Source organism: Neofelis nebulosa, chromosome 13, assembly GCF_028018385.1.
Source record: "Neofelis nebulosa isolate mNeoNeb1 chromosome 13, mNeoNeb1.pri, whole genome shotgun sequence".
Taxonomy (NCBI): Eukaryota; Metazoa; Chordata; class Mammalia; order Carnivora; family Felidae; genus Neofelis; species Neofelis nebulosa.
The window spans coordinates 78,153,347-78,181,237 of NC_080794.1; the positions used below are offsets into that span (position 1 = coordinate 78,153,347).

The 27,891-nt window shown below is 48.5% G+C and overlaps 1 protein-coding gene and 1 long non-coding RNA gene across 2 annotated transcripts in view; one reads left to right on the plus strand and one right to left on the minus strand.

Annotated features, from left to right (window-relative positions):
- Nucleotides 1–27,891, minus strand: part of HSPA12A (heat shock protein family A (Hsp70) member 12A) — a 166,840-nt gene that overhangs the window by 108,251 nt on the left and 30,698 nt on the right. The window lies entirely within an intron of this gene.
- On the plus strand, nt 22,406–26,494 carry LOC131493432 (uncharacterized). The gene is made up of 3 exons (XR_009252668.1): nt 22,406–22,662; nt 25,704–25,821; nt 26,245–26,494. It is a non-coding gene; the product is annotated as an uncharacterized LOC131493432 (long non-coding RNA).

The window sequence follows — 27,891 nt, forward strand, 5'->3', positions numbered from 1 at the left end:
TTTGTCTGTGTTGTTCACTTCCATGCGCACAGAACTTAGAGAGGGGCATAGACTCTGTAGCTGCTCAAGAAAGGTTCGTAAGATGAATGAGCGAGTGAGTGAATGAATGAACATCTAACGGTTATGTTTGGGAAGTCAGGTTTGACACCTGGGGGACTGTCTGCCCAGCATAGTTGCCCTGGGCATTACCATGTCCTGAAAGTGAGGCCTGGTGCCTAATGTCCCAGCTGATTGGCTGAGGAGTGAGTCCCTGACGGAGCTGGGCCCAGGAGCTCCTTCCCAGAGATCTCTGAGTTGAGATGAGATAAGCAGACATCAATACAGGTAGACTGTCTCTGGGTGGGACCGAAGCTATCACACTAACGTGGGCCAGTCAGTAGGGCCCCGAGACGCTGAGCACAAGCCTGCAAAGGGTGAGGGGAGGCCAGAGAGGGGAGCCCCGGGAGCCCCCAGTCCTGCCAGCCCTGGGCTCTGCCGCAGTGACCCTGTGGGTGTCACGGAGCCCCTGGGCCCTAAGTACAAGGCCTCCTTTGCTTGTGTGGACTGGAGATGACTTTCTGTAACTCATATTCAGGAGCACTGGCAACTAGAAGAGTTCCAGAGGAACTGAACCGAAAACCCTCACAGTGTGGTCTCTGAGCTGGCTCTGGGGCTGGATTTCCCTGGGTGAGCTAGCCGACTCCTTCCCCCCCCTGACCAATGCAATGTTCAGATCGTGGGGAAGGCGTGTGGATGACTCCTGGAACAAGGGCAGTGACTGACGCCCTGTCAGGGTGTCCTGAGTGGGAGGAACCAGGGCGGCCCCTGCCCAGACCTGCCTGCAGAGGAGGCGGGCACGGGCACACGGAGCAGTTGTGGGAACTGGGGCAGTCCTGGTGGCCAAAGAAGTGGCCCTGCCTCACTCTGCCCTCTGCTCCAGGACTATTGCCCCTCCCCCTGAGCGCTGCCCACCTCCCAGAGCCTCTCTCTAAGACTGCCCCTCAGTGCACCTGTCAGCAGGTGCCCACCCCCAACACTGCTCATCCCCCCAGCCTGGGGATGCATGGCACTCTGCTGTCCACCCATGTCCTGCTCTCCCACCCTCTCCTCGCCCCTGCGTGCACACACACACCTGCCCACTGAGCACTGTCGTCCCTCCCTGGCCGTGGTCCTCACCACCCTCCATCCTAAGCCAGGTACCTGTGACCCACCCCCCCTGCTCCCCTGCTGAGCCCTGCTGCCCTAACACCCCAGAATCAGCCCTTTCCTTGCCATCTGCCTGCCTGGACTCCCACAGAGCGAATGGGCTAACGGCACATCCCTGCCCTGAAATCCGTCTGCCCTGCCACGCGCCCTTTCCTATCTCCCCTGACTCGCTTCTCCCTTACATCCCACCCCCAAACAACTGGCAACTCCCTGTGTGTCCACACCTTCCTGGCGCTTAGCTCCTCGGCAGGTGACGAGCTCCCTCACACCCGTGGCACCTTCCCATCCTGTCCCTGCCAGCTCTGGCCCAGGACCTGCCCCCAGGGAGGCCCCGGCCACCCTTCTCCTCAGTCTGTGCTCCCACCTGAGTCAACTGTGCTCCACAGCACCACGTCGGCCCCATCCCCACAGCCCCTGCCACACAGCAGAATCAATCCTCTGCCAACTGTGAGCTCTCTGAGCACAGGCACCTCATGCTGTGGGTCCCTGTGAGCTCCCTGCAGCTCCTCTCAGAGGTGGGCATCAGGGAAGCCCCACCAGGAGGACCTGGGCTATTCTGCGGGTACACAGACACGGTTTTGGAGCAGAGGCTCCTGCCAGATCTCAGCAGGAGGGGCACGGGGGTTAGGTTCGGGTGGGGCTTCAGGGAGAGCACACAAGGCCTGGAGCGCCGTGAAAGAGTCTGGGAGGAACAATTTTCTGGGCCTGTCCTTAACCTGAGGCTCAGGGTCCCAGGAGGCCTGAGGAGGAGCTCCAAAGGGTCTAGGATCACTTAAATTGAGACCAACACGCATGCACTTTTTTTTTTTTCTGGATAGAAGATCCAGTGATTTTGTTCGGAACCTCAAAAGGGTCTGCGATTCAAGAAAAGTCTAAATCACTGTTCTCAAAGAAAAATGTTCGTCTTCCTTTCATAATTAAAGGAATATACGCTTAAATCCACGAGGTGTTTTCCATGAATCATAGCATCTTTCACCCCTGCCTGCCCAGTAGAATCTTGGGGGGGAAATGTTTTAAGTGCCAACGCCAGTCCCCTTCCCCTTAACCAGCAGCCCCCAACACACACACACACACACACACACACACACACACACACACAAAACTGTCTCATTCTGATTTCATCAGGCTGGGATATGGATACGGCCTAGGAACTGGCATTTTTAGAAAGCTTCCCCAGGTAATTCTGACCTCGGTCAAGACTGAGAACCAGTAACCCGTCAACCTGACAAAGGGCACTCACGCTGGGATTAGATCCACGTAGAGTGGTTCAAAACGTCTTTGAAGGGTGTACGGCAACGGCTATGAAAGCTCAGCCCATCTGCACCCTCCACCCGGCCACTCCACTTCTGAGAAGTCAGTGCACGTGGATTTTACACCTGTGCTTAAAGCTGGGCCTGAGACATAGTCCCTGCCCTCTGCCCCCGAGAGCAAGAGACTGGAAAGGGCCCACGCGTCCCCCAGGAGGGATGGTTAAAGCAAGCATGGTGCATCCACACAATAGAATGCTCCGAGGCCAGTGAAGAAAGTACCCGGGCAGCTGCTCATGAACCGATGCAGAAGGGTTTCCCGTGCCTAAGTAAAAGCGAACCAGGAGCCAAGGTGGTTTTGAACACCTGCTTGCTCATCTGTATCTGCATAGGCACCCAGAACCTCTGGGAAGAGACTGTGGCTAAAACCTCTTAGCCTTTATGGCCTGAGGGGAGAAAACTGGGAAGTGCGGAAGGGAGGGGAGACCTGCTTTTCATCAACTCCTCCTTTTGTGTTATTTGAATTTTTGTCATGAATATGCATTGCTTTTTCAAAAAAAAAAATTTTTTTTTAAGAAGGTGAAAGAGAGGAGGAGGGAAGAGAAGACCAGGCAGCTACCTCGTATGGGGAATTAAGACCCGAGGGACCTGGTCAGAATGTGGCTGGGCGGGTGGGGCGCTGCCAGAGCTCCAAATCAGCATCGCAGGGGGCGGCTGTTGAGGGGGGTGCGGGGATATCCCGTTCCCTCTGGCTCAGGTCAGCCCTGGGGGCAGAAGCCGGCTGGGCCCAGACTGGGTGGGTGGGTTCCGTGACCTGACCCGAGGCCAGGTCCGGTGGGAAGGCTGTGGGGGCGGCTTGGAGAGGGCGGGGCCGCAGACAGATGCCTCCCCAGTGCCACCCGCACTCACGCACCCCCGTTGACGGAAGAACATGTGTCACGGCTCAAACTGGAAGCCACAGGGCATGCATCTCGGCTCTGCTCTGGCCGCGCAGAGAGGACATCCTGCAAAATTCTAGTCCCTGGCGAGCCGCGGGAGGCGGCCAGGCGCAAAATGTCCTGCAAACACTGCCCTCTCGTGGTGCGGCCCGTGAACTGCGCTCAGGTCCACAATTCGCGCTGCTTGGGTGTTCGCAACTGGAGAAGGAAAAAAGGGACAGTTTAACTCTCGAGTGAACCCAATAAGAAAAGTACAGATCCAAACGCAAGTATTTTAAGCTCCCAATGAATTTTTCTCCAAATATAAAGTAGCTTGCTTTCCCCCCAAAATCCATATTCCAATTCTAAATAATAACAATAAGCATGAAAAGCACTAAAGAGAAAAAACACCTACAATCACTAGGCTGTGATCAGTAACTCCTATTAGCATTTTAGCAAGCATCCCTCCAGATTCTATAAATATATACACACAGAGACATACACAAATTTACATCAATAGGACCATGCAACGCGTACTATTTTGCAGCCTGTTTTTCTCTCCACAATACATTGTGGGTATCTGCACAAGAAATACATGCCACATCCTCATTCTTAATGTTTTAAATTGTAAAAAGTATACTTGTGAAAATATACCCTTGAGTAACACAAATGTGACATATATGTAAGAAAATATCCATTAATAGCAGACTGACTAAGTGAAGTTTGGTATATCGATACTAGACAGCTATTAATCTCATGTACTGATGTGGCTAAATGTCAAAGATCTATCATAGAGCGAGATGAAATCACATTGCAAAATAATGTTTATAGAACTGTCCTATTTTTACCTAAAAAGAATCTTTACGCATTTATGTATGTAAAGAATATAAATGGATATGCCTGTTTCTGAGGAAATGTTTCTTTTTTTAAAATTTTTTTAATGTTTATTTATTTTTAAGAGACAGACAGACAGAGCCTGAGGGGGGGAGGGCCAGAGAGAGAGAGAGAGAGAGACACAGAATCTGATGCAGGCTCCAGGCTCTGAGCTGTCAGCACGGAGCCCGATGTGGGGCTCGAACTCACGGAGTGCAAGATCATGACCTGAGTTGAAGTCAGACGCTTAACCGACTGAGCCACCCAGGCACCCAGAAGAAAGTGTTCCTTGAAGGATACTCAACAAACCCTCTTGGGAAATATGACTGGGAAAGCAAAAGATGAATGGGATTTTACCTTTCATTTTTTCTCTCCTGTAGGGTATGATTTGTAAAACAAAAAAACAAAAACAAAAACAAAAACTATCAGCTTGAAGACACTATTTGAAAGCCTGAATGTACCACAGCTTAAATACTCCTCTACTGATGAACGTTAGGCTTGGCCACAGTTTTTCTACTAGGAAGCACCTTGCACATGAATTACGTACTGTGCTACTGTGCATTTGTCTCTCTGGGTGAAGTCCTGGGTGTGGAATTGCCAGGTCCCTTTTTAAATGTGTGCTATCCATGATATTGACTATTAACACATCACAGAGTGAATTTGATGTGACTGCTCTCCACCCGACTGGGTTTTTCAAATGCCTAATATTTGTTTCTAGGTGGGCAGGGCATGGTGTCTGTCCATGCTTTGTATCTTGGGAGGCTCTATTTCACCAGACTACGGGTCAGGGTCACCGGATCTTTTATGCCCACGTGTCCATCTTGATTCCGTTTGTCACTACACCTCCATGCCTGTGGCCCTTGTTCCTCTCAGCCTCTTCTCCCCACAGCAGCCAGGGAGAGCCTTTCTCCTCAGACTCTGCTCACACGCTGCCAGTGGCTTCACAGGACTCTGGAAATCAGTACAAGGTCCTTACCATGGCCCTCGAGGCCCTGCATAATGTGGCCCTCATGAGCTTTCCAACCTAATGTCTTCCTCCTCTCCCTGTTCTCACTCTGCCCAGGCCACATTGGCCAGCTTGCTGGTTCTCACACTCTAAGTACGCGCCAGCCCCAGGGCCTTTGCACTTGCTATTACCTCTGCCTAGAATACTGATCCTCCAAATAGCTACAAGCCTCTTTACCTCCCTTCCATCCTGTCTCAGCTCAAATACTGCCTCCTCAGAGAAGCCCTCCCAACCACCCTGCCTTAAAAGGCACTTCCTCCCTTCCTGACATTCTCTTTCGCCAATTTCCTTTTACTTCCTAGCTCCAAGACTATATCAGACATCCACGTGGTCATTTGCCTTTGGGGTTCCTCCCTCACTGAGTCACGAGCTCCATGAGCGTAGGAGGCTGTCTGGCTTGTGCTGTGTCCCCAGCTCCCAGGACAGGGCTTCACGTGTGCAGTCTTCCAAAAGGTCGTGTTGCTTGAGCAAGAAGCTGGTAAGACACGGATATGTGTTCAAACCACCTTTTCCATCTCTGGGGAGCCTTATCAGGAAAACCTGACAGAACCTTTGTAACGCAACAATTTGGGAGAAAAATTGCAAACGGGTTATTATTCAGGAAAAAAATACCTCTCCTCCAAACCGGAGCAGCACATCTACCCCACGTACCTGCTCCTTTAGAGAAAAATAGAAAGGTTAATATCGCCCCGTCAGAGGAAAGGAGCCAATTAGCACAACCGCGATTCAGGGGAAGAATAGAGGTTAATTGCTTGGCGTCCACATGTCTCAAATGCCTAATGCTGTATCATTATTTTTTAGCTACATATTATTCATTTCATACACTTAAGTATTCCACCTTATTACTAATTAGTAATTCCCTATCCTTAAATTTTACCCAATTCAGGCTGTCATCATAGGGCCCTCCTCAGCCCCCGTTTTCCCCAAGATGTAACAAAATCGTGGAGAAAATGTTGGCACCTCCTATTCACCACCCTCCTCCTACCCGCCTCCACCCCCACGGACATTCCCTTGGCTCACCTTCCCTTCCCTGGGCGTGCACCTCCCCTCTCCCCTGCCTGCCCATCTCCCGTCTCGGCAAACAGGCTCCACTCCTACCACGGCGCCCCTCCACATCTCCCACATCCCAGGCACCGCTCTAAGCTTACTACTCCGCCTGCTCAGGTGACCTGGTCCTTTTGAAAAGACCCACGACTTGGTGACATTGGACGTGTTGACTCAACAGACCAGTATTTCCTGGGAACGTAATGATAACGGCAACCACAATAATCATGAGGGCTGTGAACACTTTTTGAACATTTTTATGTCTCAGGCGCCAGGCTGATGAATTTTACATGCGTGATGTGAAGCCACGTACACCCACGGACATCAGTCATCTAAGCAAATGAACGGAGCACCCCAACCCAGGTCCGCAACTACGCGGCATGAAAAGCCCACGGGGATGTTTTTTCTTCTGTCACATGGATTGTTTGAAGCCACGACTCTCCTCACTGTCCTATCTCCAGAGGCTCCTGGGTCCCTGGAAAATCTTCAGAGCACCCCTCTCCCTTGGACTCTCTACTTGGGACTAAAACCACGCCCCTCCTGTCTCCATGTCAGAAAGACATGGGGGAGAATAGGGCAGATACAAGATACAAAACAAGCCAGAATCCCAGCCCTAACTTGGACTTGCCCGATGGCCGAAAGTCTGCCCTAGGTAATGACTCCGTTTTCAGGGTTGTTCCCAGAAGGAGATCAGCATGATGAGGCATGTGATGTAGATGCCTGTGTTATCTTCCTCTATGGGGTAAAGATGCTTCTGATCAAATGAGCGGAGGAGTGGTCCCTCATATTCTGGAATTAACAGTCATAGACAATAAACCAATTAGGTTTACTAAAAGACAAGCTTGGGAATCTGTGAAAGAAACAAACAATTATATATATATATATATATATATATATATATATACACACATATATGCATATATACGTATATATATGTATATATATGTATATTTGAAAAAGAACCAAAGAGAATGTCTAGAACTGAAAATTTTCATAATTAAAGCTGATACCTCCTGGATAAGAGAATCAGTAATTAGATCAGAAAAAGCTATCCATCCAGAATACAGGTCCCAGAAAATTATCCTTTGAGGGACAACAATTGGGAAATATAAAAGGAAGTTAAGAGACCGAGAGCATAGAGTGAGAAGCTCTATAAGGAAAAGAAAGGCAATATAAGAAGAGACAAGGGCTGAGAACCTTCCAGAACTGATGAAAGCTACAAGCCCCTGGATTCAAAAAGCCCAAAAAACCCAAAGCAAGAAAAATGAAAAGAAATACATGCCTTGACACATCATGGTAAAATTGCTGCGTACCAAAGACAAAGGGAAGATTTTTAAATGCAGTCAGAAAGAAGAGGAGGCTTTCAGTACAATAGACTGACAGTGGACTCTTTTTTTTTAATGTTTATTTTATTTTTTTGAGGCAGAGAGAGACAGAGCATGAGCAGGGGAGGGGCAGAGAGAGAGGGAGACACAGAATCAGAAGCAGGCTCCAGGCTCTGAGCCATCAGCACAGAGCCCGACGCGGGGCTCGAACTCACAGACCGCGAGATCATGACCTGAGCCGAAGTCCGACCCTCAACCGGCTGAGCCACCCAGGCGCCCCAACAATTGAGTCATAATAGCAAGAATGGGAGCTGGAAGAATGGACTGAAAACATGGGCACTGGGGTGTTCAGTCGGGTGAGCAACGGATGCTTAAATTTTGGCTCAGGTCATGACCCTAGGGTCCTGAGATTAAGCCCCGCATTGGACTCCGCACTGAGCATGGAGCCTGCTCGGGATACTCTCTCCCTCCCCCACTCACACTCACTTGCTTTCTGTCTCTCGCACACACAATAAATAAATAAACCTAAAAAATAGTTAAGAATGGAATGGTGCCTTCAATGTGCTAAGAGAAAATAACTGTCTACCTAGAATTCTGTGCCCACTGACAATATATTTCAAGAGCAAGGTGAAATATAGACATTTTCAAACCAACAAAAAAACTAGAAGGGTGCCTGGGTGGCTCAGTTGGTTAAGCATCCGACTTTGGCTCAGGTCATGATTTCACGGTTAGTGAGTTCGAGCCCCATGTCAGGCTCTGTGCTGACAGCTCACAGCCCAGAGCCTGCTTCAGATTCTGTGTCTCTCTTGCTCTCTGCCCCTCCCCCACTCACATTCTGTCTCTCTCTCTCAAAAATAAACATTAAAACAATATTTTTAAAAAAACTAGAATTTGCCACCAGCAAAACTCAGTAAAGGAAACTCTACAGGATGAATCTCAGACAGTAGGAAAGCGATTCCAGTTTGAAGATCTAAGATGTAAGGAGGAATGAAATGCACTGAAATTTAAACAAGAATTGCCTGTATAAAACAAGCATTGCCTCTATAAAACAACAATGGTTGGGGCATTGTTGGCTTTGTCTGACTCTTGATTTCGGCTAGGGTCATGATCTCACGGTTCTTGGGACTGGGCCCCCCATCAGGTTCTGTGCTGACAGCATGGAGCCTGCTTGGGATTCTCTCTCTCTCTCTCTCTCTCTCTCTCTCTCTCTCTCTCTCTCTCAAAACAAATAAAATAAACTTAAAAAAACCCAACAATGATAATGTCTTGTGCACTTAAAAACAAATAAAACTAAAAGATATCACAGGAATAGCATGCAAACCAGGAAAGGGAGAATAAAATTAAAGTGTTCTGAGACCCCTATGTTATGTGGAGGGAAGGTAGAGGTATTCATTATCTTTTAGATTCTGATAAAATTGAGTGGGCATATTGTAATTTCTAGAGTAACCACTAAACTGATGGAAACAAAGTATGTGAGTCCCAGACTAATAGAAGGTAAAGATGCAGTAAGAAAAAAAAAAAATTCAAGAGGCAGCACGAGGGGTGTATGGGCTGGTTGAGTGTCTGACTCTTGATTTCGGCTCAGGTCGTGATTCCAGGATCATGGGATCAAGCCCCTCATCGGGCTCTGTGCTGGGCATGGAGCTTGTTTAAGATTCTCTCTCCCTTTTCCTGTGCCTCTATGCACACATGCATGTGCATGCTCTCTCTCTCTCTCTCTCTCTCTCTGTCACTCTCTCTTAAAAAAAAAAAAGACAAAAGGCAGCAAGAAAATGAAAGGGAAAAAATAGAAAGCGTGAGATGAGATGATAGGCACTAATCCTAATTTATCAATGATTACAATAAATGTAAAAGGACCAAATGCTCCTGGTAAAAGATAAAGATTTTCAGATAATATTTTTTTAATCCAACTATTTGACTATATATTGGACCATAAAGCGTGTCCTAATGAATGTCAAATTTCATTTGAATGTTTTCAAATGAAAACATACAAGTCCTGCTCTTTGATCGTAATTTGTAAACTGGCTATCAATAGTAAAAAGATAACTATTTTTTAAATCCACATGTTTGGAATGACCCAAAGACCCAAGGTCTTTCCTGCTTTAAATAACCCTTTGGTCAAAAAAGAAATGATAATCATAATTAAGAAAATAATTAGAAGTGAACAATAAAGAAAATACTCTAATCAAAACGCATGGGATACAGCTGGCACAGTACAGAGAAGTTTATAGCCTTAATTGTTTATATTCTTCTTTTAAATAAAAAAGAAGAAAGGCTGAAGATTAATGAGCTAAGCATCCATCTTAGAAGCTGGGTAAAGAAAAGCAATTAAATCCAAACATTCTTAAAGCAAGTCCCTACGGAGCACAGTTCACTCTCAAATCCAAACATGCAAAGTGACTTTCTTCCACCCTGGAGGGCTCCCTTCCATTCCCCTTGCTGGAGGGGTCCCTTCTACTTCTAAGGTAGTATTTCCCCAGACACACCTGGCTGTGGTACAGAAGATGATTTTGGGTGACACCTGGGCAAATAGTTATTTCAATAGATTTTAAAAATAGTTTGCTCCTACTTAAGACAGGTAATGTAGTTTTCCATTTATAGTAGGAAAATCAGGTTTCTTTAAAAATGGACTTATTTAGTAAGAGGATGAAATTCAAAGGAAAATATTTTTACAATCATAACACAGTATTATTTGGCAAAAAAAAAAAAATCTCATTTCTAAGATGGGAATAATAATAGTTCCAGCATTATAGCAGCGTAATGAGGATTAAATAAATTACACACAATACAAAATCGTACTTCATAAATTAAGATAACACCTGCAAAGCATCTGAACAGTCCTTGGTATTTAAAAAGAACGTAGTAAATGGTAGTTACCACGATAATAACTATTATTATTACTCGAGTGATTAAAACTTGAGAAACAGTAAGCCAACTTAAGACTCCAAAAATAAACTTTAGACCAATGACAAAGCTTGCAGGACAACAGTACAGGTAGAGAAGGCTGGTCTTTGCAGTGCTCTCTGCCCTCCTTCTGTCCCCCTTCTCCCCTATAGGGCTTGCTGCTCTGGGCCCCTGGGCCCCACACCGGTCCTGCCCCAAGATTTGGGCCTGTTCCTTCGTCACCATCCCCATCACAACCAAGTCAGCCCCAAGTGATGACATTCATACCACAGAGACCAGCACAGGATTGATGGGACTTAGACTATTACCCCTTCCACAAAAGCTTTGTTTGAAAGGGTGAAGGCCCAGAGCACCTGGGTGGCTTCGTTGGTTAACTATCCGACTCCTGATTTCGGTTCAGGTCATGATCTCAGGCTTCATGAGTTCGAGCCCCACATTGGCTCTATGCTAACAGCATGAAGCCTGCTTGGGATTCTCTCTCTCTCCCTCCCTCTCCGTTCTTCACCCACTTGTTCTCTCTCTCTCTCTCTCTCTCTCTCTCTCTCAAAATAAATAAATAAGCCTAATAAAAATAAAAGGGTGAGGGCTTTTAACACAGAGAGAGAAGCCTCCAGCTGTGGCCTCGCAACATCCTAGTGGAGACACAGGACACAGATCTGGGGGCAAGCCACAGAGTCTTGAGGCCTCTCCTCCAGGGGACAGTCTCTGCCCAGCCAACTCTCTGGTTGGCGTAGAGCGCACAGTCCCCGAGCTGAGGGCAACTGGCTTGTATGATTTGACAGGAGTGATAGATAGCTTTGAAGGCTTTTTACACCAGGAAAACTTCGACTTGGTCATTGTCAAATTCTAACTGTATCATTTCCCTCCCTCTTCAAAGACGAAGATGTAGCAGAGCTACTTGGGGGCTTGGATTATCCACTGCAATGATTTTATTTTCCCTGGTTGTTCTTGCTCCTTGGGGCCTAGTCTTGAAGAACTGGAGGGAAACCCCACAGGAATGAAATCCACCAGGGTGGCGCGGGTCCCTCATTTCCCACACAGGAGCAGGCTGGCAGCGCTAACTTTCTGCAGCCACCAGGGGGAGCTCCAGCTTTCTCTTTGGAGCCCAGAGCTCGGCGGCTAGGTATTTATTCCTTGTCATTTGAACAACAGCTTTCAAGACGCTAATAAACACACCTGGGACATGTCTGTGTAAATCCGTTCTACTTCTTGGTTGCTGCACAGGGCTGACAGCACCTCGCTGAGGGCTGCTTCTTCGTTTGGGCCCGTAGGCTGTGGGTCACACGGGCCTTGACCCCTGGGAGCTTACAGTCTGGGCAGGGTGGTAGAAGGATCCACGGGCCAGGAGTCAGAAGCTTGGGCTCCACAGGATCGTTTCTTGAACGTGTGCCGTGAGCGAATCACTTGTGCTTTGTGGAAGCGTACGTGTAATAGGAACCCATACACCGCACCACGCAATGCAGGAAAAATGCATCGGCTCCCTCTAGGGACTGGATGCTGGGGGACACTTCCCAGAGGCCCAGAGGGGACAGCTGGCTTTAGCCAGGAATGCTGATCGAAGGGCACGCCCAGCAGAGGGCACAGATTGGGCAAAGACCTAGAGGTGGAAGGTTGGAGTAGTTTCAATGCTCCTGGGGGAAGGGACGGCAGAGGTAGGGGCCGGATCACGCACAGCCTTGCGAGCCAGGCTGGAGAGTCTGGCTTGCACACCCTCGTGGTGGATCTTCGTGGGCTCTCGGGGGGGAAATGACGTGAGCGGGCCGTTCCTCTGCAGGGTGGAGGGCTGGGGCAGGCAGGCCAGGAAAGAGGCAGGAAGCCCCGGCAGGAGGCGACTGCAATGCCCTGGAAGGTTCAGCTAAGATCACATGGCCACTGGTGTGACCAATTGCCCCAGTTTTCCCGGGACCGAGGGGGTTCCCAGGACTCCAGACTTTCCATTTTAAAACAAGGGAGGGGGGCGCCTGGGTGGCGCAGTCGGTTGGGCGTCCGACTTCAGCCAGGTCGCGATCTCGCGGTCCGTGAGTTGGAGCCCCGCGTCAGGCTCTGGGCTGATGGCTCGGAGCCTGGAGCCTGTTTCCGATTCTGTGTCTCCCTCTCTCTCTGCCCCTCCCCCGTTCATGCTCTGTCTCTCTCTGTCCCAAAAATAAATAAAAAACGTTGAAAAAAAAAATTAAAAAAAAATAAATAAAACAAGGGAGGTCCCAGGCACACTGAGACAGGTGGCCACCCGCACGGCCACTAGCCACTAACCCCCCTGTGTCTCTCCGTTAACCTCTCATAACCTGACTTTTCTCACCTGTGATCACAGTCCAGATCAGCGACTTTTTAAAAAATGTTTATTTATTTATTTTGAGAGAGAGAGAGAGAGAGAGTGAGAGAGGATCCCAAGCAGGCTCTGTGCTGTTAGTGCAGAGCCTGACGTGGGGCTCGAGCTCACAAGCCATGAGATCACAACCTGAGCCAAAATCAAGAGTCAGACACTTAATCGACTGAGCCGCCCAGGTGCCCCCAGATCAGTGACTTTTAAATGACTTTTAATATGTGAGCACAATCTTCAAACAAAATCTTATCCCAGGTTTGAAGGCATTTGCCCCTCCTGGCCTCGGACTTGACAGGGTTTGCCCCGATCCTCAGCTCCAGCTCACTGGCCATCTCTGATCCTTGACTGGTCGTCATTCCTGCTCCCAGAGTCTCAAGCACAGCTCTCAGCAAAAGCTGTGACTTCCTCTGGTCACCTTTCCAACCTGCTTTGGGCTATCCCCTGAATGCAGGGGCTTCTGCCCCTTCCTCTACTAGACAGCACCTTTGGGACCCAGTTTGTGAATGGGACACGGCACTTGGAAGCAGGAGATGTGAGTTCAGATTCTACACACACACACACACACACACACACACACACACACACACAACACGCACGGTCTTTCCTCTTCTTCCAAGGCCCAACTGAATGGCAAGGGGAACAGAGGAGGCTTCAGAAGACTTATTAAGCCTCTTAGCTTTCAGAGATGTACCTCAGAATGGTGTACATAACCATGATGATGATCCATTCGCCTATCTGTCCTCTAGACTGCAAACTGCCTGCCCCCAAGGATGGATCTGTTCCCTCTGCCTCCAAGTGTGTGTTTAATGAATGATGTATTTCTTCTCATTCAGAAAGATTTACTGAGAACTTATTATGGGTCTGGGCACTGTTCCAGGTGGCAGAATATAGCAGTGAACAGAACAGACAAAAATCGTTTCTACAGTGTTTCGTTGGGGCACCTGGTTGGCTCAGTCAGTGAAGTGTGCAACTCCTGGTCTCAGGGTTGTGAGTTCGAGCCCCACACTGGGTGTATAGAGTGCTCACGAGTAAAAAATTTTTAAAAATCTTTCCCTACATAGCACATATATATCTCATGGGCAAATGGATAAGTGGGTGGGTGGATGTTTTTTTGTTACTGTGGTTTTATTTGGTTTGGTTTTTTTCTTCCCCAGGGTCTCCATTTGGAAGCCCGCTTCCTCCTACGCTAATTCCATCTTTCCTTCCTAATCCCTACAATGGAAGAGGATGAAATAGAAACCCACTTTCTCCTGGAAAATGAAAGCAAGGAAGCTGATACCCGTGGGCGACCGGATTTATGCTAATAGAAGGTTCCAGGGTAATGCCATGGATGGCACTGGCTCAGTACTAACCAAGTTGGCTTTGAAGGGAACCAAAGCTCTATGTGGAGGCTGCAGCCCTCCCATTCTGTCACCCCCAGCTCTGTGAGCTGACGACCCCCAGCCCCGTCCTGCTCCATCCATGGGTGGCTTGCAGAGACTGAAGGGGGGTGTCACTCAGTTATAGGCCACCATCAAAAAAGGAGTAAACTGGGTGAGTCCTACGGTCCTCTCCAGCCCCTAAGATCCTGCTGTGTGCCCAGAGCAGGGGTCCTGGCCCAGCATGAAACCCTGGTGCTCAGTCATGGGAGCTGAGACCAGCTTTTAGGGGAGAGGGACTTCCTGGCACTGGCCAGCCTTGCAACACCCCCTCCTGCATATCTGGGTCCCCCAGAGCATTTCTTGTCTGCCTTTTTCTCATGTGAATGCCTGCCAATACCAAGAAACTAAAAAATGGCTTGTACTCCACCTCCGGGATTGATTTCTTAGCTGGCAAGGACAGGGTAATTCACAGGGGTAATTTACGCAGCCCACGCACCTCGCCCCATGGTCCGGGCCATCCTGGGTTAAGTGATGCCCATCACCTAACACCTAACATCTGCACCTTCACCCTCTCCATTCAAATGGAAACCCTCTTGAAGACCCCACGTGAATGCACAAAGCAAGAGTGCCATCAAAGCAGGCAGCCTTGAAAAATCCTCGTGTCACTCCTAATGCACCAGACCTGCAATGGCAGGGGCAGCGGGGGGTGTGACACAGCGGAGGCCTTCAAAAATCGCATTTCCTTGCCCCGGGACACTGCCCACCTGCAATTTGCTCTGACTCTCTGTCTTTCTGTCTGTTTCGAAGAAATAGGAATCACAGTTAAATTCTACCAAATAAACAAGTCATGTTTTAAAGTTGTGTAAAACCTACAATTTTAGAAAGGCTTGATGTGGTTGACACTAAATTGATTTCAACACATCCTATTTCCGGTCTAATGCTGGGTTCCTTTCATCAAGAACAAACGCGCTCATAATGGCTCGATTCTAAGTGAAAGGACTCCGTATAAACACACAGGAAGCACCAGCGCTCACATTAATTTTCTTCCTTTTTTTAAGTAAAATGAGATGGCATGTTTTACTTCTCAAGGATTAATTTCCCATAAAGTTTTCATGCACATTCATCCGAGGTTTGCAAGTCTGAATAATTAAGCTGCTCCCCGCTCAGGTTTTCAGTTTAATTAGCAACAGAAAGCTGATGCCTGCTGAGGTCAGGAGGTTGTCCTGGGTGTTAGAGCCCCAGTCTCGGGGGTGCTGGAGGGAAAGCTGGAAAATTCCTAGCGGTGGATCACCTCACACTGAAAACTGACAGCCTGCTTGCACTGGATCTAGACTCGAACATTCCTACCATCATAGCAACTCGGAAGGATGCCACACCCCAGAAATAAATTGCACAGAGGATAAAGGTTCATTTCCTGCAAACAAAACTACTAGGTATTAAGTTCACAAGGTTCCTGGCAAGGGGAACTCGGGGGGCTCAGTCGGCTAAGGGTCTGTCTCTTGGTTTTGTCTCCGGCCATGATCTCACACTTTGTGCACCGGAGCCTCCCATCAGGCTGCCTTGCGGTCCTCTCTCTCCCTCTCTCTCTGCAGCCCCCTCTCCAAAGGAATAAATGAAATTTATAAAAAAAAAAAAAAAAAGGTTCCCGGCAAAACTATACACGTGATGAAATTCTGCAGGCCTACTTACCAAAAGAAAAAAAGAAGGGTGCGTGCAAACACAGGTGAAATCCAAGTAACACCTACTTTGGCACCAATGTCCATTTCCTGGCTTTGGTAACGACACTGTGGTTACGCAAGGGGCTATCTTTTGGGGCAGCTGGGTGAGGAGTTTACTGGTTGTACCAATTTTGTGTACAACTAATGTCTGTACGACATTCGCAATTTCTACGTGAATCTGTGTCTATCAAAGTGAAATGTTAAAAGAAACGTGAGGGCTGGGTAGAGTGAAAACAGGCACGTTAGCCACATTGGGGAGGGTATGAACTAGCACGGTCTTTCAGGAGAAAAACCTGACAGTAGCCATCAAAATGCAAAATGCGCTAACCCAGCAAATCCACTTCCAGGGATCCAGTTTACAAAACTACTTGCACATGTGCATGTAGAATGTTCTTTGCAGCAATTTTGTAGTAGAAAAAAAATGGCAACAAAATAAATCTCCATGAGTAGGGAAATAATAAGTCGATGTGGAACGCCTGTAGCATGGAATACTGTATAGTCATAAAAAGAATGAGGCAGCTCAATAAAAAGACATAACGCTAACTACAAAGTGTGGTCACAAAATAATCTGGAGATGGGTAGGAAGAGGTTACTTACGTAAAATCGTATTTACGTGTATACGCTTTATGTGGTTGTATAAGCATGGGACCTATCTGCAACAATACACCCCAAATGGTTCCTGGTGATTGCTTCTGGGATGGAAAGTTCTTTAGTGAGGGTGATAAAAGGTATGCTTTCACTTTGTCTGAAATACACCACAGTGAGAAGGTGGTGCTTTTAGAATTAGAAAAACAACAAGAGAAATGTAAAAGAAAAAGAGAAAATGGATACAAAAAAGAAAAAGGGCAGAGACCCAACTTGGGATGGGCTGACAAGAAGGCGGCTTAGCCCAAGTGGCCCCAGGCACTGGAGGCACGCTGCCTCTATCACCAGTCCTGGCCCTCCCTGTGACAGAATCGAACATCCCAGAACATCCCATCTGTAGCTACGGGAACTGCAGAGCCTTCCCATGGGGGAATATCCTCTGTCCCATTGTCGGACTTGAACATGCGACTTGCTTCGGCACCGAAACGTGAGCAGATGTGACGTGCAAAGTTTGAGCAGAGGTTTTAAGAGCCATTGCGTGGTTCCCCCAGTTCCGTTGCTCTTTTCTCTTTGCGTCTTCCTGCCAGTGGCTGCTCCCTCAGTCTGGGTCCCAGAATGAAGAAGACACATGGTGCAGAGCCACAGACAACTGGCCACCATCAGGTAATAGGCGGGAGAAACCATAGTGCAGCAAGCCACTGAGGGGCGGGGATATTTGTTACACAGCCTTACCTCGTGAAAGACAATACACGAGCAAAGAGCACCTCCACCCCCCCCCCCAAAAAGTATTTATTAAAGGTATACTATGTGAAGCACCTATAGTTAAGTTGAGGGGCTAAAGGGTGAGCACAGAGCATGTGAGAAGCATGCACACTGTAGGGGATCAGAATATGCCCCCCACCCCAAATATGCCACTTTGCCATAAGAATTATTTTGAGCTGGAGGCAAATGAGAAAAAAAAACAGATGCAGAACAACACCTTCTCGGAGTTTCCCTTACCTAAGTACGGAAACCTCTGGAGAACAGGACGGCCATGAATCCCTGCTATCAGTTTCCCCTTTTATTTGCCTTCCCATAGTTTGCTGTCCTTGGAAATCTAAGAACGTTTTCCTTTGTCTGGTCATTTTGTTACTAATTTATTATTCTTTGCTAAGATGATATGGAAGCCCACTGGCGCCGTATAACATCCCTCTGAGTTACTCTTCCTGAGTTTTCTCCCGTGTAAGGTGCCACACACATAACAAATGGATGTTTTCTCTTGTGAAACTATCTTTTGTTGGTCTAATTTAACAGAGCCCCAGTGTGAGAACCTACAAGGTTAGCAGGGAAAAAAAAAAAATTGTTTTCCTCCCCTACAATGTCACCTGCTTGGGAAGCGGACACTCATACACACAGACACACACATACGCTTGCTTGGAGCTCAAAGAGCAGTGCAGTGTCGTGTGAAAAGCCTGGCACAGAGGACAGGGAGTTGATCGGGAAAGGGGAAGACCATACAGGCTGAGCCTCATGTACACCTTTCTGTGTCAGGGTCTAAGGCGCACAGGCACTAATGGAGCTGAACCAGGCATGCTAATAAAACGCAAAAACAATCACTAACATTTAGTCACCCTTCCCTTTAAACCAAAGGTGCCAAGAAAATACCCAGCGCCTAGAGATTCCGAACTTTTTGTTGCTAGGATATGGACTCTCCATAGTGTGGAAGAACCATTCTCAGATGATATATTCTGGGTCTCTTAGAAATGATCAGAGCATGAACTGTATTTCCAGAAACTACCTCTTTCTCTCTTGACCAAGGCACATCTTCGTGCGAAATGCATTCTCTTAAAGGAGACAAAGGGACGTGAACTGGACGAAGGGTATAAATACCAAGTTCCCTTCACTTCTTCATTTGCTGTGTTACCATGGTTCATTCATAATGTGCTTCATACAAACACGCCACTTGTAATTTTCTCCTCCAAATCTGGACGTTTCTGTTTAAAATCTTCCCCCCACCCCTTTTTGAAAACGACACAAGTACGCCATTATTAGGTCCCTTGGTAAAAAATACATCAAGCAAAATGTGAAAGTCCTCCTTTACACACTCCTCTGCCCTCTCCCCAGCAGCTCACACATGCTCTTGGAACTGCCTTGTGGTGCATCTGTCTACACTGAGAGGGATATATATGCATGCATACGGAGCCTTTGTTTCCTTCCCTCCATCCTCCTTCCTTTCTTTCCTCTTCCCTCCAGAAATGGAAAGCATGAATTTTTTTTTTAGACCACTTACCATTCTTATTTTTCCCCTCTAGTCATTTCTAGAACTGACATCCTGAGATTTGAATTTATTTGCTTGTCTGTTTGTTGTCTTTGGCTACTGTGGACACTAAACTCATAAAACACCCCATGTGTTGAGTTCTGGGAGGGATACCAATGGTAAGGAGGACCGGGGTGGGTTTGCCAGGAAGTTATTCAAGTCGGCTTGGGAAAAGGTGGCACCAGACTCCTCAATCCTGTGATTTGAGGAGTTGGGTCTTGCGGAAGCAGAACCCTGGGTATCCTGCAGGTCCTGTGTTTCCAGAAGGGACTGGAGGGCCTTGATCCTGCACTGGATCTGTCCTGAGTCCCTGGGATTCCCAGCCGACTTTACTGTGGTTTCACTACCCCCCACATCTACCCGCATGCTTCCCATCCCCCCCACCCCCCCACACCCCCAGGCCCACCCGCCCCTGCCCAGACCAAAGCAAGATCCCTCAGCTGAGGCATCAGGCGAGTTGGTGGGGGAGAAAATGTTCCCATGTGTTTCTATGCAACAAAATCAAGTGTATGTGTAGGTGTGCTGTGTTTTTACAAACTCTCCTCCTTGGTTGTTATAAGATTAAAACAATTTTCTCCCTCAGTAAATGCTTCCCTTCAAATCACTGGAAGGCACATAATTCACCAGCCCATTTGCAGCTTCTATTTTCTTAGAGTCGGGAGGAAACATGATTGTGGGGCCTGTTTCCCTCTAAGAGGCCAGTGTTGCACAAGTGATGGACAAGAAGAAGTAATGTGTCAATGACATCTCTGATCAATGTTTCATTTATTCTGAAGTTCAAAAACGATGGGCAAGCCTCGTAAGTCCTTTGGGGAGGCAGAGATAGTAGGTTTTGAGGTAAATCACTCTTTTATCCTCAGTAAATTCAATGGACACTTTCATTAAAACTATGGGGAATTTTAAGGTAGTTCTATTCCTATTTTAAAACCTGAGTCGGGAAAAAAAAAAAAAAAAAAAAAAAAAAAAAACCTGAGTCGGGGATTTTTTTTTTTTTTTTTTTTTTTTTTTTTTTTTAATGCCTGGATCATTTGTGTCGCTGAGAAATCTCAACATTTCAGAGATGTGGCACATTTTATTTTCCTTACCCATTATGGGGAACTCACGTGCCCCTGAGGACACAGAAACACTGCTTACCATCACAACAGATTTCAGGGGGGAAATGTACACAAAAGGAGAAAATTAAAAAAGCTTGCTTGGCTGAGGTCGGGAGGGATACCACCTTGCGTTTATGCTTAAGAAAATAAATTCACCTGCCCCTGATCAGTGACGCCAGTTTGCTACCGAGCTATTGAAAACGCATTCCTGCTGACTGTAAACTGCTCCATTTACGTGACTGTTTACATAATTACACAGCGAAACATTGCAATCTTTTGGATTTAATACATGTTTTAACAAGCCCTTCAACTGCAGTGTAGGCTTCTATAATCAAATCAAGTCTTGTCAATTAAAACACAATTAGAAAAGGTGTCATGGTGTCACCGTCACACTTGGCTGCACGAAGAGATTCAAGAATCGCTTGGCTGGAAACCTGAGCTAAACCAACATGCCTGAGCTTAAAAGCCGCGTCAGGCTACCAGGGAGGGCACCTGTGGGCCTTGGCTCCTGTGTGAGAGACGCAGGCCGTCGTCCCTGGGTCGTTTCTTTGTGATTGACAGAGGGCTACAGATGAAAACCCCCGGTGGTCCGGAAAGGTCGAAGATGTTTGTGGCTCTGAGCGTGACCCCAGTGCCAGCAAGCAGGTCACGGGCCAGGAGTGGTGGGCACAAGGTTACCAGGGAGACATCCACCTCACCCCGACATTAGTTACGGCATACGGGATCCTAGAGGTAGAGACCATTTTAGACATCACCTAATCTCACCGCTTCATTTTAAGAGATGTAGAACAGGGGCTCACAGGGGATACGTGATTTGACAAAGACCATAATGTATAAGCACTTTGTGAAATGAGGACCCTCCCTTTCCTGTCCCAACCTAAGGATCATTATCTAGTTAGAGCAGACAAGCGGCGAACACAAGTCATGGGGCTAAGGGTGGGCCTTCAGGAGAAAGGTTCAGTTGCTTCTCACAGCTCGGCAACAAAAGTCAGATGTGGAAGGCCGGGGTAGTGGGTTGAATGGAAGCCTCCGAAAAGACGTGTCCGTCAAATCCCTGAAACCCGTGAGTGTTATATTTGGGGGAAAAGGGTCTTCGTGGATGTGATTAAGGATCTTGAGGTAAGATCGCCCTGGATTATCCAGGTGGGGCCCCAAAACCCAATGATGAGTGTCCTCATAAGAGGCACATGTAGAAGGCACACAGAGATGATGGAAAGATGGAGGGAGAGATTGGAGTGACACAGGTGTGGGCCAAGAGATACCTGGAGCCACAGGAATCCAGAAGAGGCAAGGAAGGATTCTTCCCTGGAGGCTGTATTCTGAATTTCTGGCCGCAGGATTGTGAGAGAACAAATTTCTGCTGCTTTAAGCCCCCCAGTACATGGTAATTTGTTACATAGGTGCAGAAAATGAATACAGCTAGTCAGATGCATTGGCTGCTCAGCTCTCTCCCCAGGGAGGCTGTCACAAACTGAATGTCTGTGTCCTCGAAAAATCCCTCATCCCCAAAGCGATGGTATTTGGAGGCGGGGCTTTAGGGAGGTAGTTAGGTTTGGATGAGGTCAAGAGGGTGGAGCCCCCACGGTGGAACTGGTTCTCCTATAAGAGGATGAAGAGAGCAGAGCTCTCTCTTCCCGCCACGTGAGGACACGTTGAGAAGTCAGCCATCTGCAACTTGAAAGCGGGCTCCCACCAGAACCTGGCCAGACTGCTGGTCTCTGAACTCCAGCCTCCAGCACTGTAAGAAATAGGTTTCCGTTGTTGGTAAACCACTGAGTTCATAAATTTGTTAGAGTCCAAGCTAAGACAGAGGCTGACCAGACCTAACGCACCACAGGGATCCTTTGATTTGTGGTTGGCTCAGCCAGTGCACAGCCTGGAGGGAGGGAGGGAGGCGGGGACAAGAGAGGTGAGATATGAAATGTGTGACTCCCCTCCACGGGGTCACCGTGAGCTGGCTGTGGCCCCTCCACCCAGTGGTCACAGCTCCTCTCAGTGGGGCCCCCCGAGGGATTATCTGCTTTCGGGTCCACATACTGGCTCCCTCTTCTCACCCCGGCGGATGTAGGGCTGAATCAGCCGTGCTGTACTAACCTCAGTCCTACCCACAACTCTGCGATCAGTCCCTTTATCAAAACATCTTCGGGTGGGGGCGCCTGGGTGGCTCGGTCAGTCAAGCAGCCAGCTCTGGATTTCCACTCAGGCCATGGTCTCATGGATCCTGAGTTCGAGCCTTGCATCGGGCTCCACCCTGAAAGTGTGGAACTTGCTTGGGATTCTCTCTCTTTCTCCCTCTCTGCCCCTCCCCCCTTCCAGGTAAATAAATAAACTTAAAAAAAAAATATATATATATATATAAAGCATCTTCCAGTCAATCAAGCTGAGCATGCCATATGGAAGCTGCCAAGACCCCAAGCGACACGATCTGTTGAAGTAGTGATACTCCCACGTCCTGGGACGGCACATTTCTCCTAGCAGGTCAGTGCCCTGCCACAATTTCCCTATGACATGCACGTGACTGTGCCACTTTGCCCACGAGGGAAGTGAGGCTCGCAGAGGTGAACTGAATTGTCCACGGTTACACAAGCTTGGAGCAGACCTGTGATCCTCAGGCTGCCAACGCCTCCTCCATCACTGCCGTGGCAGGCATCACTAATCGATCATGACCCTCTTTCAGACTGACTCCAGCCCTTGTCCTGCGGTCTTTCCCAGCACGGCATTCTGGGAGGCCATACAACCCGTCAGAATTCGTGGATTAAGTGTGCCCTTCCTGCTACCGCCTAATAGGTATACCTCTGGCCTTGGGGGGGCTGGGAAGGAGGGGAGCAGCTGGGAAATTAAAGAGGATTTGGGGGAAGTTTAGAGGAAAGCTGGGCCATGTAATTTCCTCCTCTGTTGATCACCCGTAGACACCTTCAGTAAAAACCCACATAACTGCAATCCTTTTAAGGTCTGATGTATGTGCTTTGGGATGTAATATTGTAGCAGGCTGATTTCCAAGTTGAGCGCTGTCATGACCTCATGAGCACATTAGAAGCACCAGCAAGTCCCGGGGCACCTGGGTGGCTCAGTTGGTTGAGCATCCAACTCTTGGTTTGGGCTCGGGTCATTATCTCACAGTTTTGTGAGTCCAAGCCCTGCGTGGGGCTCTGTGCTGGCAGGGCAGAGCCTGCTTGGGATCCTCTCTCTCCCTCTGTCTCTGCCCTTGTCCCATTCATGCTGTCTGTCTCTCTCAAGATAAATAAACTAAAAAAAAAAAGAAAAAAAAGATTCTAAAAGTGCCTCCTTTGGAGGACAGATGGCCTTTTAAGTCCAGGTGGTCCTTGACTTTTGTATGTATAAAAGTCACTCTCCTGTGCCGCATTTATTTATGGATCCCCTCTCCCACCTTCCCATGTCATGCTCAGACTTCCCCTGTAGCAGCAAAGGTTTAGGGCACGGTGGCACCACCCACCAGACAACAGTTAAGTGGGGTTCCCCCAGCGGAGGGTGGAGAGGTGAGGCAGGTCAAGACGGACAGTTAATGTGCGGGAGAAGAATCCAAGACAAACCACCACTGGGACTATTCATAATTGTAGCTCTCTGCTAATGGGGTTCCATTTCACCCCTCCACACAGAGAGAGGGACCTTGTCCCGTTCATTAAGGGAAAGCTCTGGAGTCAGGCACCCCTGGATTCAAAGCCAGACCTGCGTCTTTCTAGCTTGAGTTTGATCAACTTTCTAAATTTCTCTAAGGTTCAGTTTCCTCATTTATGAAAATTGGGACAAAATTAGTACTTGTGCTCTCAGGGTAAGAGGAGGACTAAATGGAAGGGTCCAGCAAAGTGAACAGCCCATTGCCTGGCATACAGTAAGTACCCACGATGAGAATGAGGAGGATGTTTCTGGCGGCACACTTCAGCCATGCAGGGGACTGCCCGTGGAAGGAATGTGTCACTTCTGGGATTCAGGAGTCCTGATTCACGGACTAGCTGCACCCTGGCTGGAACTGCTCTTTGCTCTCTGGCGCCTCTCCAGGCTGCCCCCTGCTACTGCGTCTGCTCCAGAAGACCCCTCCCGATAAAGGTGGTTTCACACGGAGCAGACACTCTCCCAGACTGATGCTTCGCTTGGGTGTAAACAGCACTGGGAGAACGTGGAATTCAGAGAGACGGCAGACAGCCCCTTAAGCCCTTAGGGTCCAACTGCAGAGGGCCCCTGGGCAGGGATGCAGGTGGTTGGTGGACAGCTGTGTAGAGGAGAGAAGAAAGCAACCCAAGAGCACTGGGGAACCTCAGCAGAGTGTGAACTCTGAGCCGCACTTAACAAACAAAACCTCTAGCCAGGTGAAGGCAAATCTCCAGGCCATCAGGTGCATCCTGGGCGTCACAAGGGGTTTCTTCTTTTGTTTTGCTGCCCCCTGCTTTCGACTCTCACTTCCCTTATTAATTGTTGATTCTCTAGCTTTACCCTCCGAGGTGGAGATTAAATGCTGAGCTGGCGGGAAGCGCTCTCGAAACCCGCGGGCTGTAGCAGCCTTGCATTTGCAAGCCTTGTTCCCAGAGACCCGCTCGGCCCTTCGCCCGGCCGCCCGGGCTTCATTTAACTGACCTTTCGCCATTATAGACATTATCAACGCCATCGGTAGGTGCTAATCCCTCGTGATTGGAACGGGATTTTTCCCCTCCTTCCACCACCTCCCTCCCCTTCCACGTTTGAAGGTGAAGTTATGTTTCAAAAGAGCTCTTGCGTGTATATATACTGTTTCTCTACGCAGAGCACTTTCATATTCATTATTTGATTTGGAAAAATTAAAAAATGAGCGTCTCAGGGGACCCGCAGATCGTCCAATCCAGTAGTTCCCAAAGTGTGTGCCTCTGTGGCCTGCGGCAACAACAACTCATAGAAATGCCAGAGTTCTGGCCCCACGACAGACCTGAGGCTCTGGGGGTGAGGCCAGCAATCTGTTTTTATAGGCCTTCCGGATGGTTGTGGTGCATGTTCAAGGTTGAGAACCCCTGTACTAATCAGATTTCCTCTACAGCTGCTCCCCATCTAACAGATTAGAAAACTGAGACCCACAGTAATTTGGTCAAGGCCATTCACTCATTCATTGCACAAGTACGGACACTGTGCTAGGGGATCAGGAATATATTAATGAAAAGACAAATGTGAGGCCCTGACTCCCTGGAACTTACTTTCTATGGAGAAAACGAAAAAGATAACCACAGATTGAAGTTCGTGCCATGAGGGAAACAAACATGAGGACAGGAATGAACTTAACTGGGGAAGAGCTACTTGGGATAAGGTGGTCAGGGAGGCCTTCCTGGAGGAGGTGACATTTGAGTTGGATCTAAAGGAGGAGCTGGAGCTGGCCATGTGAACAAGAGAAGGCACAGGCCACAGCTTATGCAAAAATGCTGTGGAGTGAGACAGCACTTGGCCTCTTCTAGAAACAGAAACGCTGGTGTGGCTACAGGTTGCTGAGTGAGGAGAGTGGCTGAAGCAGATAGAGAGAGAATGAGAGACAGAGAGAACAGTGAGAGAGAGAGAGACAAGGCAGGTAGGTTGAGGCTACGCAGGCCTCGGGGGGCCCACACCCAGGTCTCATAAGACTCAGGTGAGGGCTCCTGGCCCTCAGGCCACCCCCGCAGGGCTCCACACGACCCCGCCGCCTGCCAGAGGGGCCTCATGCCTGCATCACCTCGCCTAGCCTCTGCTTGGATCCTCCAGGACTAAGAAGCTCTCACCCTCTCTCGAACCTGAAGCAGGGTAGCTTGTCCAGCTCTGGAAACTTCTAACTGGTCTGTCTTTATATGGAGTCCAATTCTGATTTGTCTTTCCTTCAGGTATTTAAGGAAGTGGTCAGCTTGCCCTCATCAACCTTCATAAGCCTCTTCATCCAGACTGTACGTGTTCACGTCCATCACGAGTCCATGTGGCAGGTCTGGGACCAAATCTCTGCATGTAAGTCTGTGTCTGCCACTAAAGCATGACCTCTGGGCCTCAGTTTCCTCATATGTAAACTAGGCATAAAGTAACGACCCTTCCCGTGTAGGTTGGTTGTGATGTTTACGTGACATAAAGCACATAAAGGGATTCAGGAGGTGTTCCCTGTAGGCTAGCCACTCTCGTAGCTCCTCACGGGGCCTGCTTTCCATTCCCTGGAACACCTAGATGGTACCATCGATGAGTGGTCACCCTCTGTGGCCAGGCCAGAATGTACTGGGCCTATTCCCTTCCAATCTGCCATTTGCCTTCTGGAACGAAAGCAGAGTCTGAGTGGGAATGAGAGAGAGAAGGCTGGTTGCTATAGTCATGGGAAAAGTGGCCTTTTGTCCTTAGGTCCCATGCCTGTGATTTAAGCACGCTTTGTGTCTCTGCCCTCAGCCTCAGTGAGAGAACATGATCGTCACACTGTCAGGAAAGCTGACGCATCAAGAATAGAAGGGCGAGCTTCTGCTTCTGCGCACGAGGGGGTAATAGCTGGCGACAGACCGTCTCTCCCACGGACAGCAGCACGGGAGCTGAGGTCACATGCAAACCCTCTGCTTTTGAACCAAAGTACAGGAATCTAAATGCATCCTTATCCTATTTTTATTTATGTATTTGCTTTGAGAGAGACAGAGTGTGAGCGAGGGAGGGGCAGAGAAACAGGGAGAATCCCAAGCAGGCTCTGCGCTGTCAGCACAGAGCCCACACAGGGCTCCAACTCACGACACTGTGAGGTCATGACCTGAGCCGAAACCGCGAGTCAGCTGCTTAACCGACTGAGCCACCCAGGCGCCCCTACCCTGTTATTTTTTGTTAGCAGTTTCAACTCTTTTTAGACTTTCGAGATCGCCGTGAACCCCGCAGCCCATGAATCAGCCGTCCTCTCCCAATCTGGGTCACCCGTGAACTTCCTCTGCCGCAGACCCAAAATGCAAAAATAAAACAAAAAAGCACGCAAACCGAAAACCCAGGGAGGGGGCTGGGAGACGAGCCCCGTTTCAGGCCAGCAGACTGTCCGAGGTAACGCGGGCAAGGGTGAGGACCCTGCCGCTTCCCCTGGCGCTGCTCACCCCAGGCGTCCACACACCGCTGCCAGTTCTCAGGACCAACCCCGACTTCCCAGTGCCCGAATCACTTCACTGAAGGAGCCAGTGGATAAGGTGCTTTATGTTTGAGGCTCCTGACTTAGCAGCACCCGACTGACGTGACGTGAAGTGACTGGAGGCCTACGAGATGACATCTCGCTGGCATGAGACAGTATCTGAAGTCCAATCCGAACAGCCTGTGTGGCCGCGGGCTCCAGGAACATCTGTCGCTCACTGCAGGAATGTTTTTTAAATGGACGTTTTCCTTCTTTTCAGGGCGACAGAAGTCTTTCTAGTAAGAAATGCCAAGCTTAAGGTTGCCTCGAAGCCTCAACAGAGTTTTCTGGACCATGGCTTAAAGGACCCCTTTGGATGCTCAAAGTTACAAAATGCTTCCAACTGCCCATGTGCTCGGCTGTTTCATTGCAGCTGAGTTTATTTTTCGGGTGGGAAAAGCAATCCTCGGGCAGTTTCAAAATAATTCCCAAACTGGTCGGTGAGGGGGAGAAAATCCAGTCACCCGAAGCAGACAGAACCAAAATAGTATTTCGGCAACTCAGGTCGTGACACGGATGTCTCGCATCTTTCCGCCGTTTTATCAACTATACTGTTGAATGTTGAAAGTGAAGTCCGTAGCTGGCCAGAATTATCCGGATTGCTAACTCTAAACCGTATTCTGGAGTCAGGCAGGATTCAATAATTACTGGAACCTATTCCTTCCCCCGTCCTCCGTCCAGATTGGCTTTTTATTTATTTTTTTAGACAATTAACAAATGGAGAAACGCCATCTGCCTTTTTTGCCTAGCGATCTGGAATTGAAACGTGCATCGCTGGTGGCTTGTGATTTTTTCCCCAGCTCTCTAGAAGCTTCAGAGGTCTATTTTTTCCTAACAGAGGCTTTGTCGGTAGTGAATGAACCCTGACTACAAAGCGAGCTTGCTTAAAACAATGGAGTTAC